General features: G+C 45.5%; 1 protein-coding gene across 3 annotated transcripts in view; it reads left to right on the top strand.

The window, feature by feature from the left end:
• SAMD12 (sterile alpha motif domain containing 12) overlaps nt 1-16,121 on the top strand; it is a 312,509-nt gene that overhangs the window by 290,107 nt on the left and 6,281 nt on the right. The gene's annotated exons all lie outside the window — the stretch shown is intronic.

Here is a 16,121-nt window from a genome sequence, read left to right as displayed (position 1 = left end):
GGAGGCCGGAGGTGGAGCTGGTGAATGGTGGGGCGGGAGGCAGCTCCCCTCAGTGGCTCCCCTCTGCCAGTAGGCCCCCCTCCCCCCAGTGCCACCCCCAGCAGCCCACTGATTATCTAGGTCCATTTCAAACTTGCTTTAGAGCAGGCTGTGAGGTGGAGACAGCCTTGGTCGGCCTGATGGATTATCTCTACCAAGGAATGTACAGAGGGAGTGTGAATCTGTTGGTTCCTTTGGACCTCTCTGCGGGTTTCGATACCATTGACCACGGTATCCTTATATGCTTGAGGGATTTGAGAATAGGTGGTACTGCTCTGCAGTGGTTCCATTCCTATCTCTCAGGTAGATTCCAGATGGTGTTGCTAGGAGATCGTTGCTCTCTGAAACAAGAGCTATTGTATGATGTCTCTTAGGACTCCATCCTCTCTCAGATGCTTTTTAACATCTATATGAAACCACAGGGTGAGGTCATCCAGCGATTTGGAGGAGGGTATTATCAATATGCTGATGACACCCAAATCTATTTCTCCATGACTTCATCAGCAGGAAATGGCATAACCCCCCCCCCCAAATGCCTGCCTACAGGCAGTAATGTACTGGATGAGGGATAATAAATTGAAGTTGAATCCAGACAAGATGGAGGTACTCATGATAAGGGGTCATACTTCAAGGGATGTGATAAATCTTCCTGTACTGGATGGGGTTGCACTCCCTGCAAAGGAACAAGTACCTAGCTTTGGGAGTGCTTCTGGACCCTGGTCTCACTCTGTTTTCTCAGGTTGAGGCTATGGCCATAAGTGCTTTCTATCAACTTTGTTTGATACGACAGCTGCACCCGTTCCTTGAAGATAATGATCTCAGAACTGTGGTGTACTCTCTGGTAACCTCTAGGTTTGACTACTGCAATGTGCTCTATGTAGTGCTGCCTTTGTATGTAGTTCGGAAACTTTGGTTAGTCCAAAATGCAGCGGCTAGATTGGTCTCCGGGTTTTCTCGGAGAGTTCATATTATGCCAGTTTTAAAGCAATTGCATTGGCTACCAATTGGTTTCCAGGCAAAATACAAAGTGCTGGTGATTACCTTTAAAGCACTAAACAGCATAGGACCAAGTTACCTGGGAGAGTGCCTTCTTCTGCACGGTCCCCACCATACATTAAGGTCCTCGAGATAGATCTGTCTCCAGATGCCACCAGCTTGCCTGGCAGCAACTCAGGAGCAGGCCTTCTCTGTAGTCGCTCCTGGGCTCTGGAATGCACTCCCTATACAGGTGAAACTCGGAAAATTAGAATATCGTGCAAAAGTCCATTAATTTCAGTAATGCAAATTAAAAGGTGAAACTGATATATGAGACAGACGCATTACATGCAAAGCGAGATAAGTCAAGCCTTAATTTGTTATAATTGTGATGATCATGGCGTACAGCTCATGAAAACCCCAAATCCACAATCTCAGAAAATTAGAATATTACATGGAACCAAGAAGACAAGGATTGAAGAATAGAACAATATCGGACCTCTGAAAAGTCTAAGCATGCATATGTATTCAGTACTTGGTTTGGGCCCCTTTTGCAGCAATTACTGCCTCAATGCGGCGTGGCACGGATGCTATCAGTCTGTGGCACTGATGAGGTATTATGGGAGACCAGGATGCTTCATTAGCGGCCTTCAGCAATTCTGCATTGTTTGGTCTCATGTCTCTCATCCTTCTCTTGGCAATGCCCCATATATTCTCTATGGGGTCAGGTCAGGCGAGTTTGCTGGCCAATCAAGCACAGTACACTGTATACTTTTCAGAGGTCCAATATTGTTCTATTCTTCAATCCTTGTCTTCTTGGTTCCATGTAATATTCTAATTTTCTGAGATTGTGGATTTGGGGTTTTCATGAGCTGTACGCCATGATCATCACAATTATAACAAATTAAGGCTTGACTTATCTCGCTTTGCATGTAATGCGTCTGTCTCATATATCAGTTTCACCTTTTAATTTGCATTACTGAAATTAATGGACTTTTGCACGATATTCTAATTTTCAGAGTTTCACCTGTAGTCATTTGTGATTCAACATCTTTACCCGCCTTTAAAAGAGCCCTTAAGGTGAATCTTTCATGATCCTACCAACTTATAAGAATGCAAGTGGCAAGAACTAATGCCTAAATCCACTTTTCTCTCTTTATAGACTGAATTTCTGTTGTTATTTTAAATATATATAGACCTGTCAGGGTCAGTTTCTTTAGTAAACTTCAGTATTTGTCAGTTTCACTCTCACCCTGAAACCCAATAAAGAATCCCCATTGACATTAATCAAAATGTGAAGTGATGAAATGGCTTAAGATTGTGGTGCGCTGAATAAAAAGCCTCGAGGCATAAACTTGATATACAGGATCACACATCAGGGTCAGCATCAAGGAACAAGAAAGTGAACTTCTATACTCGTTTTCTGTGTTCTTGCAGAATTCTAAGCTACACACCAACTCAGCTATATTTTGGTAATTCATGTTATCAAGAAACATGAATATTGAGATAATCTCCATTGTGAAACAACCATTCCCACATTCAGTTCTCTTGTGGATGGTCCATTTTCTGTGATGCATGTAAACCTTTGCCGTTTGGCTCCAAATTTAACGTGCAAAAGAATATCCCAAAATGCAATGAGAAATGACAGAAAGCCTGGTATGGGCAGGCAGCTACCAACAAGAGGTGATTGCAGACTGGCTCTGGAATGGTGGACATCTGTGTGGCACTCATCACTGTGGTATGCAACTGTATACTTAGCAGATGCAGGAGTATCATATGAGTTCAGACATTGCATGGAACTATGGTTTATTTAACTAAGGTATATTTAACAAACTTGATTTGGCACCACAGATGGTTGCCAAATCATGGTTCGTTTCTCCATATTGTGGTTTGTTTGGATCCCACCCCCTTCACTAGGCTTGCTTCTCTCTAAGTAAGAGCCTTGAGAGGGTGGAGCTACTGAAAGAAAAAAACCTGCCTAGGCTCTCCACTAGCTTATACAAAGTACAATACAATACAATACAATACAAATCTTTATATATCACTTTTCATCAAAAAGTTCCCAACGCAATTTGTCTGTTTGACATATTTTTATACCGCCCAAAACTTACGTCTCTGGGCAGTTTACAACAAAGCAAAATAAATGACAACAGAAAACATTAAAACAATACAATTTACAACAATTTAAAATTTTAAAACAATATTTTAAAACAATGTTAAAACTATTAAAACAATATTTAATTAAAAGCCTGGGTGAACAGATGCATCTTTAAAGACTTTTTAAAAGTTGCCAGTAATGGGGAGGCTCTTATTTCAGCAGAGAGCGCATTCCAAACCTTTGGGGCAGCAGCAGAGAAGGCCCGTCCTCGATACAAGCTGGTGGCAACTGCAGACAGACCTGTCCTGATGATCTCAATGGGTGGTGGGGTTCATGATGAAGAAGACGTTCTCTTAAATACCCATGACACAAGCCATTTAGGGCTTTATAGGTTATAACCAGCACCTTGTATTTGGACCAGAAACTTATCGACAGCCAGTGTAGATCTTTCAATACGGGAGTAACATGGTCTTTCCAAGATTCCCAGAGACCAACCTGGCTGCTGCATTCTGAACCAACTGTAGTTTCCAGGCTACTTACAAAAGCAGCCATACATAGAGTGCAGTGCAATAGTCAAGTCTGGAGGTTACCAACATATGTACCACTGTTCTGAAGTAGTTTATCTCAAGAAAGTGTATCAGCCAAAGCTGATAGAAGGCACTTCTGGCCACTGCCTCAAGCTGGGACACCAGGGACAGGCTTGGATCCAGAGGCACCCCCAGACTGTGTACCTGTTCCTTCTGGGGAAGTGTGACCTCCATCCAGAACAGGCAGATCAAACTCATCTCCCGAGTTTTGACCCTGCACAATGTGTACCTCCGTCTTATCTGCATTCAGTCTCAGCTTGTTATCCCTCATCCAGCCCATCACCGCCTCCAGGCAGGCATTTAGGGAGGTTATGTTCTCTCCCAATGATGTTGACATGGAGAAATAGATTTGGGTGTCATCAGCATACCGATAGCACCCTGCACCAAATCTCCTGATGATCTCTCCCAGCGGTTTCATGTTGATGTTAAACAACATCCGAGACAATACGGAGCCCTGAGGGACACCATATAAAAGTTCAGATTTTGAAGAACAACAGTCCCCGAGGGGCACCTTCTGGACTCTGCCCGAGAGGTAGGAGCGGAACCACTGCAAAGCAGTGCCTCCCACTCCCAACCCCCTCAGACGCTCCAGAAGGATACTATGGTCGATAGTATCGAAAGCCACCAAGAGGTCTAAAAGGACCAACAGAGTCACACTCCCTCTGTCAATTTCCAATTGGAGATCATCCATCAGGCCGACCAAGGCAGTCTCCACCCCATAGCCAGCCCGAAAGCCAGTCTGAAACGGGTCTAGATAATCAGTTTCCTCCAAGACTGTCTGGAGCTGGGAGGCCACCACCCTCTCAATTACCTTGCCTGGCCACAGAAGGTTGGAGACAGGCCCGTAGTTGCTCAACTCTGAGGGATCCCAGACAGGCTTCTTCAGAAGTGGTCTAATAATTTCCTCCTTAAGACAAGGTTTACATAGATATACACAAATAAATAAATAAAATTGTTCCCTGTGGTGCATGCTGGGACTTACAGGGGCAAGACAACCCCCGATCTCCACCGCCCCTACTGGCTCCGTGACGGAGCCACTAAATTGTGTGGGCAGCCGATTCAGCTGCCCAGGGCGAGTTAAGTGCTCATGTGTGGGGAGAGCGGGTCAAGCCCCTTACAGCAGTGTGGAGAGGCTTACTGTGTTCTACCCAGGTTTGGGAGCTGTGTTGAAGCAAGGTAAAAGGAAAACCTAGGTAGAAGTGATTGTGTGGAAGCAAGGTAGGAGGAAAAGCTACCCAGGTTTTCCTCCTACCTTGCTTCCACACAACTGGAAATTGGGAGCACACACAGCTCCCAAACCTGGGTACAACACAGTTTTTGACTGTGTGAATGACCTCACACAGTCTGACTGGCAGCTGCTCTCCAAGGTTTCCCAGACCTACCTGGAGAGGCCTGGGAGTGAACCTGGGATCCTCTGCATGCAAGCAGATGCTCTTTTACTAAGCTACAGTCCCATCCCCTAAGGGGAATATCTTACAGACGACCACACTCCCAAGTAGTCACCCATCCAAATGCAAACCAAGGCAGACCCTGCTTAGCAAAGAGGACAGTGCGTGCTTCCTGCCACAAGGCCAGCTCCCCTCCCCTCCCATCATGTGGCCTTAATGAAAAGGAGTTGTCACTCTCATGCCCAGTTTGGCTCTTTCTCAGGCCCTATTAATATGTTATGGGAGGCAAATAGTTTCGAACCTCTGTGAGTTTTTCTTATTTATTTAATGCAGAAGTTCCAAAACAGCTTAAAGGGATTGGGAGCTTTGAAAGTCAATATCTCGGTGGCATTTTGGAAGTGGTGTGAAATTGACTGAGGATGAAAGGGAAGCTTGTTGAGAGCGAGCAGTTCAACTCCAGTTCTCCGTTCTTTGTCATGCCCATAAAAGTTAAAATGGAGTGAAAGGCTGAACATGTGCAATAAAGTGACGCGCTGCCTTCAAGATTGCACAAAGCCATTCTCTGTGCCAGAAAAATGCTGTTTGCTGCAATGTATTTGTTGAGCAAAAAGGCCTTTAAGCGGATGATGGCAAAGTCAGCAATTTTTCCGAAAGCTGCAGAGGAATTAAACACCTCACCCAGAAGACCCAGTCAGATCCATAAATATAAACCACCCAGGCAAGGCCGCTTCCCTGATGGTGCGTAATCACCAAAAGGCAAATTATCTGAGAGTCAAATGTTGTCTCCATGCATTGAATAATGTTAAATCTCTTTGAAAGCAATGCCGTTACTCAAACTCACTGTTTTAAAAATGCCAACCACTCCTTCAATGGCTTCGTGTGCTGTGCAGTTTCAGAGATCTATCGCTGAGGTGTTTTGCAGATGTCTCTGGTAACTTTTCTCCCTGTTGCCAGGCAGAAACTGAATTGTCTTTGCAGAAAACTTTGATTTCAGCAAAGTTCATGAACTGTCATCACGCATATTCAGATTGACAGTTTACTTGAAAGCTCTTTGATCCATAGTGGCTTAGGGACACACACAGACCTCCCAGAAAGCCAGAGCTTCCTGAGTCACTGCAATACCATCTAATCAGGGCAGCTCTTCCATGAGGCAGGGTGAGGCCATTGCCTCGGGCGCAAATGAAGGGCCCCTGCCACCATCAGCACTACCCTACTATTCATGCCACCACCCATATAGTATGTTGGATTTGGGAGTCCTGTGCTGACATGAACTTATCAGGTGAGATTGGGAAGTCACACTCTGTCCCATCTTAAGTCCCCCTTTGGAGTAATTGTGGAACCATAAAGGCAAGGCTTCCTATTAGAGCAGGCCTGCTCAATTTAGGCCCCCCACCAGTTTTTTGATTACAACTCCCATAATCCCCAGCCACAGTGGCCAATAGCCACTGGGATTATGGGAGTTGTAGGCCAACATCTGCAGGAGGGCCGAAGTTGAGCACCCCTGTATTAGAAGGTCTGTGTGGTTCAGCCTACCCATTCCAAACTGAAGAATACCACAAGCAAATGCAGAGGAGTTGCTACAAGAGGAAGGCTTCCCACAATGCCCTTGTACATTGGGGAGGGGCCACAGCTCATTGGTAGAGCACATGTTTTACATCCAGGCAATCCCAGGTTCAATTCCAGGCATCTTCAGATGAGACTGGGGAAACAAAAACCCTTTCTGAGACCCTGGGGAGCTACTGCTAGTCAGTGTAGATAATACAGAACTAGATGGGCCAGTGGTCTGATCAGTATAAGGCAACGTCATATATTCTCAAGAGCTGAGCTTCATGCTACCAAGAGTATTCATGACACCAAGGATATAACCTTGTACAAATCTATAGTGCGGCCACATTTGGAGTACTGCATGCAGTTCTCATCACCATATCTTAATAATATGAATATATCTCTCAATACCAGTTGCAGGGAGCAATAGCAAGAGAGAGGGCATACCCTCAGCCCTTGCTTGTGGGCTCCCCAGAGGCATCTGATGGGCCACTGTGTGTAACAGGTTGCTGGACTAGATGAGCTTTGGGCCTGATCCTCCAGGGCTGGTCTTATGTTCTTATTTAGATTGTTAGGCTACAGGCATGGCTTGTCATTTCATTGTGTATTTGTGACAGCCCCTTGTTTCTAAGTGTCCGTGAAATTATAAATAGTGACTGATTTGCTGCACAACAAACATTGGCATTTCAAACCTGCCAGGGCTGCTGCACATGTAAAAGGCATCCCCTGTAGTGTTGTGCAAGAACACAATTGCACAACTGCCCAGAACAGGCCTGCAGGCATGTGTGTCACACTAGTTCTATTGTTTCAATTATGTAAAAAAAAAAATTATAATGTTATTAGCAATAGCAATAGCAATAGCACTTACATTTATATACCACTCTATAGCTGGAAGCTCTCTAAGCAGTTTACAATGATTTAGCATATTGCCCCCAACATTCTGGGTACTCATTTTACCGACTTCAGAAGGATGGAAGGCTGAGTCAACCTTGAGCCCCTGGTAAGGATCGAACTTGTAACCTTCTGGTTACAGGGCGGCAGTTTTACCACTGCGCCACCAGGGGCTCTTATTAGCAAGATTATTTTTAAAATTGCTGGTCATTGTAGCCTAAGGTTCATTATGGGCCCAAATCTTGCAGCAGACGTAATGAGTGGCTCCATCTTCCTGCAAAAATGAGCGAAATAGGACAGCCACGGACTTTGCACGGTGAGAGTTCAAGTGAGCAGCATGTCCAGGCCAGTTTGCTCAACCCGCAGCAGCAAACACATTCTCAGCCAGTCCTGGATCTGGCAAGTGTGCCTGGGTGGTACACATGTTTGTTGCATCCTCATGTTATCTTGTCAGGTGTGCACTTGGAAACATTTAAGGTGTGCACCTAAAAATGTTATCTGTGGTGTGGCCCTCACTGTCTTGCAGATTGAGAGCTACTCCACAATATAAAATCTTTTGGTCTCCTTTTAAAAAAACCAAACGCTAATGCTTTTAACAAATATATTGTGACATTAGCTTTTGCAGGCAATATGCATCATAGGATGCATATTATAATAAAACGGTTACTGCTTAAGGTACATTCTTTATCATCTGCCTTACCTTTGTAACACTGCTGAAGGTTCCTTTTTGTAATAACTCACAAAAGAGTGTTTCTCACAAGTATGATGAGGATTGTGAGTCATTTGTTGCTTTAATTACTTGAGGACATTGTGTGTAGTTTACTAGCATATATTTTGGATTAGTACATTTTCAGTTGCTTCTTGTGCAAGTCGATCGTGTTCCACAGAGCAGCTGCAATAACCTCTGACTAATTGGCTTTACAAAAGGCTACCTGCTGAGAGCATCTGCCAGGACTTTCATTCTCCCAGAAATACTTCATCTCAGAGTTACATGCTGTACATTTGATCATCTGGCCTCACAAACAAGAAATTCGTTTTGATATCTCTTAAAAAGAGGAGATTTAATATTCCACTCAAAAACTGAAGGGCCTCATCTTGGTTTGAAAACAAGAGGCAACATTTTCAAACCTGAGCCCTAATCAAAGATTAATAGACTTTTAGGGTACTGTCAAGTGATTGGTTCTTCTTGAGAATATAACATATGCACAGGTGTTTGCACCACACCTTGCAATGAGTTCCGGTCAGTGGCGCACCCAGGTAATTTTGGTGCCCGGACCACCCCTGCCATGAAGCTCCCCCCACCATGAAGCCCCCCAGAATTTTGAGGGGCCTCCTGCTGCCACTACACGCCTGCTGCAAGGCCCCCCCACCATGTAGCCCCCTGCATATTTGGGGGGCTCCTGCTGCCACCCCATGTCCACCACGATGCCCCACACCATGCCACGAGGCCCTCTGCATTTGGGGGGGCCTCCTGCCGCCACCCTGTGCCTGCCCCGCCGCAACAAACCGCCAAAATTTACCTTAATTTTAGTTGCTAATGTGCTTGACTGCGGGGGGTGTGTGTGAACCGAGCAGTCCTCCCCCTGCCGTCCTCCCACTGCCGTGGTAGCGGCAAGCAGAGTGGCGGCTGAGCCTGGCCGTCTGGCCCAGCAGCCCTTGAAAACTGCAAGGCGCTCCAGCACACCACTCCACCCACCGCAGCCATGTGGCAAGGAAGACCTGCTTGGATCGCCCTCCACACACACACCCCTTCCCGGCCGTGCACATTGGCAACTAAAATTAAGGTAAATTTTGGCGGTTCGATGCACTGGGGTAGCAGCGAGGCGGGCACAGGGTGGAGGCCTGAGGGGCCCCCAGAGGCCTCCCATGCCCCTTGGAGGCCATGGACCAGGGCCCCAAGGTCCGGGGGTAAGACTGCCTCTGCTTCCAGTTAGCTTTCTCTTTCAGGTGTTGCCTCATAGCAGCCTATTCTAGTTGAACCACAAATGAGGAACTATCAGGGGCGGAGCCACCATTGAGCAAACAGGTTGCAAGAACCCGGGCAGCTGTTAATCAGGGGCTGTGCCTGGCGCCCCAGCCACACCCCTTGCATCTGACGTCAGGTGCAGGGGGCGTGGCTTCACTCACAAACGGAGCTGCACATCCCGTTGGGGAGCAAGTACTGGCAAGCGCTGTGTTTGCAGCATGGCTGGAAGCCATTCTCCCTGCCTTTAAAGGCAGGGAGAGTGTTCCTGGCTGCGCTGTGAATGAGGCGCTGGCTGGTATTTGCTCCCAGCTTCACTCCCAAATGGGGCCATGCGCCCCGTTTGGGAGCAAATACCAGCCAGTGCCACATTCACAGCACTGCCAAGAACACTCTCCCTGCCTTAAAGGCAGTGGGAGCAGCTCCTGGCCACGCAGTGCACTCAGCACTGGCCGGTACTTGCTCCCAAACGGGGCACACGGCCCAGTTTGTGAGCGAAGCTACGCCCGCTGCGTCTGACTTCAGATGCAGGGGGCGTATCCGCCGGCGGGAGGAACACAGGCCACAGGCTGGCTTCCTCTGCCACTGGGAACCATATAGCTGAAAAAACCATGAAGTCTAACTTCTTGGGGAGTTTCTCCCTCAAGTAAGTTTCTAGCCTTTTATGGACTGTAAAGTTGTTGTTGTTGTTGTTGACTGTAAAGTTGTTGTTGTTGTTGTTGTTGTTGTTAATTCAATTTCTATACCGCCCTTCCAAAAATGGCTCAGGGCAGTTTACACAGAGAAATAAATAAATAAGATGGCTCCCTGTCCCCAAAGGGCTCACATTCTAAAACGAAACATAAGACAGACACCAGCAACAGTCACTGGAGGTATTCTGCTGCGGGTTGATAGGGCCAGTTACTCTCCCCCTGCTAAATAAAGAGAATCACCAGGGTAAAAGGTGCCTCTCTGCCCAGTTAGCAGTTGCACTTGAAAGTATGCTGGAAGCACCATCTATGGGGCAAACTAGATGATATGCAGATTGCATGATTGGGTCCTTTGTTTGCTTTTCAATGTTGCCGTGTGGGGCTATATCCAGATTGGAGGCAAAAGAGGACTTTGACCCTTTGCCTCCATCACAGTCCTGATCCAAATGGCGGGAAGGGGCAACTTGCCATTGGTGTAGCCACCATTGTGCCAGGCCGTGCAGTGCACCCAGCCAAGGTGACCAGGAGCTGCCACACTTGTCGTCTCCCCCACCCGCCGCCACAGTGCTCACCCCCACCTTTGTGGCCCCATACCCCTGGGCTGCACTCTCTCCACCAGCGTGGCCCTGATCCCAGAAAAAAAATTAGCAAGTCTGTTCTCATTGGCAGTTGGGGCAAGCGCCTTGGCCTTAAAGGGCAAGGCCTCTCAAAACTGTTTAGATACGATTTAAACACACACACTGCAGGCAGGGTGGGCCTTTTCCTCCACTGAGCTGCAAATTTGAGTGTGTTAGGTCCCCAAGTTTCATTTCTGGCCGTGGGCCTGGCTGTGTGAATACTCCAATTCCACATGTGTGCAGAAGAGCTACCAAATTTGGTACTAGCTGTTGAGTTCAGCTTCCTGTAAATCCGAGCTGCTATTTTAAAGCGAAACAACTTCCAACCTCATGGTTGGAGAAATGGGACTGAAAGCATGTGAACAGCATCTGTTGAGATTTCAAAAGTCAAATGGGTGTTTGTCTGGTTCCACTGGGTCAGGGGACAAGGCACGACATAGTTCTTTGCCACTTTTATTTGATATGTGAACGCAGATTAAATTACACAAGACAAGCAAATTTAGCAAAAGTTATATGTTGCAGCCCCTCCCTTATGACAGGAGCCAGATTTCAGTGGTAGAACAGAATGCCCAAGTTCACTGCCAACAGTTATTTATGCTAACACAGTCAACTCTGGCTAAGTGGGCAAAGAGGCATCTTTGAAAGTGGTGATTATCTTATATTTAGCAGAGGGAGAGCAACTGGTCCTATTCAATCCCAGTACAGCATCCTTTTGGTGGTGGTTGTTGGTGTCTACCTTTGTCTTTCTTTTTAGACTGTGAGCCCCTTTGGGGACAGATATTTGATTATATCCCCTTTGGAGATATTGTCAAACCACTTTGAAAACTTTTTTGTTGGAAAGCAGTATATAAATAGTAATCATTGCAGTCGTAATTATGCATGAGTAACTACAAAATAGGATTCTTGTAAGGCATTCTACACAGGGTTGTCCATAAAAGGTGTTAGGAAGCTTCACATGGTCTAAAACAGTGTTTCTCAACCACCGGTCCCTGGACCGCTGCCGGTCCCCGAAGGGTTGAGTGCCGGTCCCTGACTGGGAGTCAACCCCGCCCCCAACTGAAATCAAGGCACTCACTTCCTCAATTTTACACATGGCACGGAAGAGGAAGAGTATCACGGAGGCATGGGACCCTTCTTGTGCCTTGCCTCCACGTGCTGCTGAGATCTTCCTACAGCTATCTTATTCCCTATCTTTACAGCTTCAAACTGTATGCGGTGCGGGGGCATGGAGGAAAAAGTATGGCAGTGGGCACCACTTGAAGGGCTGCTGGTTCTTGCATGCTCATTGTTTGCAGCCAAAGGTTGGTTGATTGAAACCGAGCTGCCTGTTGTGGTTGAGGCGCCTTGAGAGGGAACGCTGTTTCCCTCTTGCATCAGTGGGGCTTGCTTGTATGTTGTTTTCATTGGCCCCATGTAGCTTTTGGATTTTTCTAATGGCCCAACATCCCCTCTCCATTGAGTAATCACAAGCACCTCCACTCCAGACATACTGGAGACAAATTTGTTCACCCAGGCTTTTAGATTCAGGGGTTCTCAACCTTGGGTACCCAGATGTTGGTGGACTTCTACTCCCATAATCCCCAGCCATAATGGCCAAATGCCATTGTTGTTGGGGGTTATGGGAGTTTAACTGAGGGACCCAAGGTTAAGAACCCCTAATATTCCATGTTTGCAAAAGATTCCAAATTTAATTATTTTAATGCTTATATTATTTTCATTCTAAACTGCCCAGAGATGCAAGTTTTGGGCAGTACAGAAGTCTGATAGATAGATAGATAGACAGACTTGAAACCCCTTTACTAACTGCTGGTCCGGGAAACTGTGCATGAAGAATGTAGCGGTCCTTGAAACTCTGCACGAAGAATTTAGCGGTCCTTGACTCCAAAAAGTTTGAGAAACACTGGTCTAAAATGTCTCCACCTGGCTGTTGTCTGGAATGGAGCATCTGGAACACTTTGCGCCAGAACTATTCAATTTGCTTTGGCTACCTGTTTGTATCTAGACTCAGTTTAAAGTGCTAGTGCTTACCTTTAAAGTTCTAAATGGCTTGGAACATTTTTGGACTTTATTCAGGAGTGCCTTGCCTTCCCCTGTTAGTTCATCCTTGGCAGTTTCATGCTGTGCCTGAGGTCCTGTTCGGGATTCCTCCACCAGCCATAGTAGAGAAGGTATCCCTAAGGAGCAGAGCCTACTCAGCTGTGGCACCAGCTTTATAGATTCCTCTCCCTGAGGAGGTCCTGTCACTTGATGGTATATTCGGTTTTTGATTTGATCCTTTTAAAATTATGTTTGGATTTTTATTTGTGAGCTGGTCTTGCTGCTTTCTCAAAATGTTGTGGGGTGCTGAGTTGTTGTTGGTTTGGGTTTTTTTAATGGTTTTTTTTTTTAGAAGTCCCAGGTTAGGTTCCTTCCACTAAAAGCAGGTCTGGAGAATACTGCTGCCAGTCCAAGTAGACAGCACTGGGCTGGACAGACCGATGTCTGACTCAGGATAAGAGAGCTTCATATGGGATTAATTTGCTGAATGAATGCATTCCCATAATTTTGCTTTTTGGTGAAGCCTTTTGGCGTTTTTTTGAGTACAATCTGATCTGATCTGGTCCAGAGGACAGAGTGGCCCACAGAGTTTACTAGCCTTTCCATACTGCTTTCCCATCAAGTTATTGAACAGTTTGGGACAGCATTTGAGCTTGTGTGGCATTGATGCCGTTTATCAGTGGATTGCTTTACTGGAACGTGGTGCAATTTAAAAAAATACATGCAACCATGTCTAGATTTGTGCACAGGAGGCAAGGTTCAGAAATTCTATTTGCTGGCAGCATGACCTCAATACAGGAAGCTTAGTGTGATCACCTCCCCTTGACATTCCTCTGTTCAGTGAAAATCAGAATCAAGTAGTACCTTAACCTTAATGTGACCCAGCGAAAATTGCTGGAACCGGGAGCCATCCTTGCTCATGCCCTTTCTCTTCTGTAGCCTCTTAGCAACAATCTACAGGAGTCTGCAACGATAAATCTCTCAACACTATTCCTGCAGCATCTTAGGAGGAGAGGAATCCAGGGTTCTTCTGGGTTTATTATAAGCATGTGTTTATCATGAGAAACATCTAAATACAGGGGCCGATATCCAGACTAAATTACTCCTGCTGAGTAGTCCTGTTGAAGTTAATCCTTTAGAATAACTCCTGGTTCATAATATCAAGTGAGTGAGTCTAGATGTCAGCCAGTGTCTAATTGTGGATTTTGTGGGGAAGGGAGGAGTCTGCAGAAGTGAAGCATACACAAATGTTTAACTTGCCACTGTAAATTGGCAGCTGTCCTTGCTTTGGCCATCCTCGAAAATGCTCCGACAATTAATAACTTGTCTCTTTGTTGAGCTTGGGAATAATTAAGCAGCAAGAAACAACAGGCCCAATACTCAGAATATTGGCATCCTGGAAATTATCTGGGAGAACACTTAAGATTGCTCATTCTTCCCCAGTCAAGAGGACTCATTATAGATTGTTGAACATTGCATACAGACCGCCTAGTTTTCTCTTGATTCTGAGTAGAGATGGGTCATCTCTCCGGGGCTCACATTGGATTGGGTTGGAAATAAGATTTGCTCTTTCCTCGGAAAACTGGTGTTCCAGATGGACTGGTTGATTTCATGAATCAGAGAAACAGTTAATATGAGGTTGTGCAATGATCATGAATACTTTTAAGTGACTATGAATAATCTATCCAGATAACTGACATCCAGATGAACACTGCAGTAGTGCAACAAAGAGCAACTCATGCAGGAAGGTCATGTATCTGAGCAGCTGCTCGAAGTTGCTCAATCTCTTGCACTCCTTGTGCAAATGCTTTCCATCATTCCCTGCAATATATATGGACTGAAGAGGAGGTTTCACAGCAGGAAGTGCACAGGTACCCTGTTGCACCAGTGCAACACCAGCCTGGGACTCAATCTCCCAACTTAGCAGAACAGGACATTGTAGAACAATGAAGAACAAGGACATTGTAGAACTGGAAAAGGTGCAGAAGAGGGCAACCAAGATGATCAGGGGCCTAGAGCACCTTCCTTATGAGGCAAGGCTACAACACCTGGGGCTTTTTAGTTTAGAAAAAAGATGACTGCGGGGAGACATGATAGAGGTCTGTAAAATCATGCATGGAGTGGAGAAAGTGGATAGAGAGAAAATCTTCTCCCTCTCACATAACACTAGAACCAGGGGTCACTCCATGAAATTGATTGCCAGGAGGTCTAGGACCAACAAACGGAAGTACTTTTTCACACAAAGCATCATCAACTTGTAGAATTCTCTGCCACAAGATGTGGTGACGGCCAGCAACCTGGATGGCTTTAAGAGGGGCTTGGATAACTTCATGGAGGTGAGGTCTATCAACGGCTAATAGTCGGAGGGCCACCTCCAGCCTGAAAGGGCATGCCCTCAACTCCTGCTGTAGGATTCCAGTAGCATCTGGTGGGCCACTGTGTGAAACAGGATGCTGGACTAGTTGGGCCTTGGGCCTGATCCAGCAGGGCTGTCCTTATGTTCTAGCTAGTTAGAGCAGCCTCCTTACACAAGTGCAATATGTTGGCACTAGTGCAGCATTAGTCTGGATGTCAGCCTGTGTTACTAAGGAAATAGGGTTCACTGAGAGAACAAGCAAGCTCTGAGCTTTTGATTTCTGGAAAGATGTCAAAAGAAATATTGTGCAAGTTATATAGAAAAATTACGGCTTTGGATAGAAATTAGTATTTGTCTCACTGAATGATAAAAAGGGGATCTCGTTAGAGAAAGTGACCTTTTGTATTAAGCTTTGACTGGATCTTAGTTTAAATTGGGTAAATTGGATAATGCAAGAGTCAGTTATATATGTTGGAAATGTAGAAATATTCCAGCAGCTTTGCTCCATATTGATTGGAACTGCCCCAAGATTGTACCTTTTTTTGATATTCCTTCTGCATTGTGTTAAATATGTGATAGGCTATACATTACCCATAGATCCACTAGTAATAAATAATGTTTAAATAACAAAAAGTTAACTAAAATTACAGTAATATGGGAAGATTGGTAGTTCAGTTCCCAACAACAGGTTAGAATGCATACTAAGGGTCTGGGCAGTGACATATATTGTCAAACCATCCAATACTGATAGACTTAAGGAAGGTAAGTGGACAATCTGTTTCTCAAATAGGTAGTCTCTGCATTATGTTTTGGAATGACAAAATACAAGATAATGTTCAGCCCTGTGCCTTTTAAATGACAATATAGTCTGGCTAAAAATGGTTTTCATCATGTTGGAGTAAAGTAATATGTTAATGAACAGAGCAAATTCGTAGG

Source organism: Hemicordylus capensis, chromosome 4, assembly GCF_027244095.1.
Source record: "Hemicordylus capensis ecotype Gifberg chromosome 4, rHemCap1.1.pri, whole genome shotgun sequence".
In the NCBI taxonomy this organism is placed as follows: Eukaryota; Metazoa; Chordata; class Lepidosauria; order Squamata; family Cordylidae; genus Hemicordylus; species Hemicordylus capensis.
This window is presented reverse-complemented; position numbering and strand designations above follow the sequence as displayed.